Source organism: Drosophila willistoni, assembly GCF_018902025.1.
Source record: "Drosophila willistoni isolate 14030-0811.24 chromosome XR unlocalized genomic scaffold, UCI_dwil_1.1 Seg143, whole genome shotgun sequence".
Classification (NCBI taxonomy): Eukaryota; Metazoa; Arthropoda; class Insecta; order Diptera; family Drosophilidae; genus Drosophila; species Drosophila willistoni.
This window is the reverse complement of record NW_025814056.1, coordinates 3,002,133-3,005,106: the sequence shown is the minus strand read 5'-3', so window position 1 is coordinate 3,005,106 and position 2,974 is coordinate 3,002,133.

The window sequence follows — 2,974 nt, the reverse complement described above, 5'->3', positions numbered from 1 at the left end:
AAGAATTCGACCAGATCGAATACATCATATGTGCTGAGATTCCTGCTCCTGAAACCGATTCAGACTTACATGATGTTGTAATCACGATTAATATATGATTAATCGACCGTGTGGCACTGTCAACCCCAGGGCCGCAGAGAGAACATCAGGGCCCGGAGGTAACCATGTTCGGGCCCTCTACTTCCCTTCAAATAAATCCGCTATTTTCGACTGCGATGTTAGCGGGACCTTCTGAAAACTGCGGGCCCGTCCGACGTCAACGTCGGAAGCAAAGCAATGCAGTACTGATGCTTGGTCGTATTTAAACAATTCATCCGAAGAATGATGAATGTTTCTATTTGCGGTTGTTACTGATAAATGTTCGTGGGCCAACATCATTTGAATCACTACGAACTGTTAATGGAATAGTGTGCCCCACATTTCGTGCAGCATGTGAAGAGCTTAATTTTGGACACGACAATCGCTAAAGCAATTAATTCTGCATCTCTAAGTCAGATACGCACATTAGTTTTGCTGTTATTTCGACATGCTTCCTATCGAACCCACGTGACCACAAATACAAAGATAACGTCAGAAGACATTTTTCACCAAATCCGTGTCAGCTCAAGAAATCCTGATTTTAGGCTTTGCTCTTGATCGCAGAATTGTGTTACCTTACGTCCGGCAGTTTGTTAGTTTGGTTAGGATTGTCAGCGCCGGATTGCGGAATGAATGACGACTGTGTAACAAGAGAAGAAGAAGCCACTTATTATCCAACTGAATTTTTAAACTCCTTGGATGCGCCGGGCTTACCACAGCACAATTTATAACCGAAGGTTGGCTCGGTAGTCATAATGCTTAGAATTTTAAGCCAACCAAAACTGTGCAATGGAACGCGTTTGGTGATAAGAAATCTGATGACCAATGTGATTCACGCGGCAATACTTAAAGGAAAATTTAAAGATGAGGAAGTTCTTATTCCAAGGATTCCGATGATCCCAACGGATATGCCCTTTGAGTTTAAACGAATTCAGTTTCCGATTCGTCTTGCCTTCGCTTCGACGATCGACAAATCACAGGGTCAATCCTTGACTATTTGTGGCCTCAATCTAGAAAATTCATGTTTTTCTCATGGTCAATTGTATCCGCTTTATTTGTTATTGCGCCTGACCAAAAAACAAAGAATGTCGTCACCACAAGGTAATTGAATGAAAATTGTGTGCTCTGTTTGACTTTTCAAATAAAAAACAAAAAAATTTAAAATTTTTCTTCATCGTTTAATCCCCAAACGAAATGTTATAAAGAACGAAGCCTTAACGAAGGTTTAACGAAGTTTGCCAGGTTTACTAGGAGCATATAAATAGGGAATCACTTTCATCCAGCTGTTTTAGAGCAAGATAGTGCGCCGGCCTATAAGATCTCAAAACGGGCGATTACCTCGTGGCGTCTTTCGCTTCCGTTGGCTCTTGCCTTGCTCTCAGTAAATATAAGATAAGAAGAAGCCAATTTGAAATCCACAGAAACTTATTCATAAAATTATAGTGTTTGCAGTTGGATTTTCGTTTTTAACAATGCTACCAACCAGACGTACAAGCTTAGGCCGCAGAACTCGAAATACGGCAAGTCAAAGATATATAAGAGCAAATCAAACTGATGAGCAACGCGAGGCGCGAAATGAACTTGAACGGAATCGATATGAAGATAGATTAGCGTAACCGAATTATAAAGCCGAAGCCAAAGTGGAAGGATGCACCAAGATGTGCTAAATGGAAGGCTCGTTCAAAATTCCAAGGTTTTCAAGCGGCCAAAGTTAAACCTAAGATCGAAACGAAGACGACGGTCTTTTCCCATAATCCGAAAGTAATGGTGCTAGAGCCTTTTGGACACGTTTCCCGTAAGTTACTCCCACTCACAAGATGTCCGACTGCCAAACCGAGGAGTATCAAGAAAAAGCGTCGTGTGGCCGATAATGTAAAAAAAGAAGCATGCAAAAGCCTAAAGTCTGTTGGTAAAGAAGTTAGAAATTTAAAAAAGAAAAGAGAATGACTGAAGGCCGCTGCTATGGTCGATGAACTGGAAAATTTAAAGAAAATCGTTAGTAAACATCCCCGAGAGCTGGCCATACGAAGAGGACGCACCAAAATAAATATCGCTAGAAATGAGGCGGACAAAGCAAAGGAAAGAAAATAAGGCTAACTTATTTATTGAATATTTTGCATTGGAATGACAACGATTCCATAAATTTCTTAAAATTTCGATAATGACTTTTTTGGACCCATATTTGTATTAAACAGGTTCCTTATTGCCAGTGCCTGATCAAGACTATACATTTTTGCAAATATATTTTATGGGCAATTCAGCAAGAGAAGTCGATCAGCGTTGCGCACACAACATTTTTCCATCAACAAACATTTTTCTCCGCTGTGGTACAATTGAATTTAAATATATTAAAGATGAATAAGAAGCAAATGATCTGCCAAGAAACTATTGAATCATTTTATATAAAGTTTAATTAAAAGAAAAAGTGCCCTTGCCATCAGAATTACGGCAAAGGGCTTCGCCTCAAGTAGGCTAATCCCCAGTTTTGATTAACGTCAAAAAGGTTGAAAATTCACGAAAATTACCAAATTTTTTTGAATCTATGCAACCGTTGCTTGAAGTTCTCATTCGACCCACTGGAGCTACACGTTACCTGCTCAAACTATTTTATAGTTTCAATTCGAGCACAACCAAATATTTCTCTACTCTCGAATTGATTACAAAATTTATTTTATTTTTTAGAGACATTTTTTTGTTAGTGAAATTATTAAGATCCTTTGGATTACATTGAAAACAAAAACAACCAAATTTTCTATCTACACAATGGCTTCTGCTCCACTTCGGGGATTTATGCCGATCTTGATGCGCACCGTGGTCCCAATGATCGGACGTGCCCTGCGCCAGCGGGGAAGTTCGACCGAGATGAAGGATGAAGCACGTCAAGGATTGATTGCTG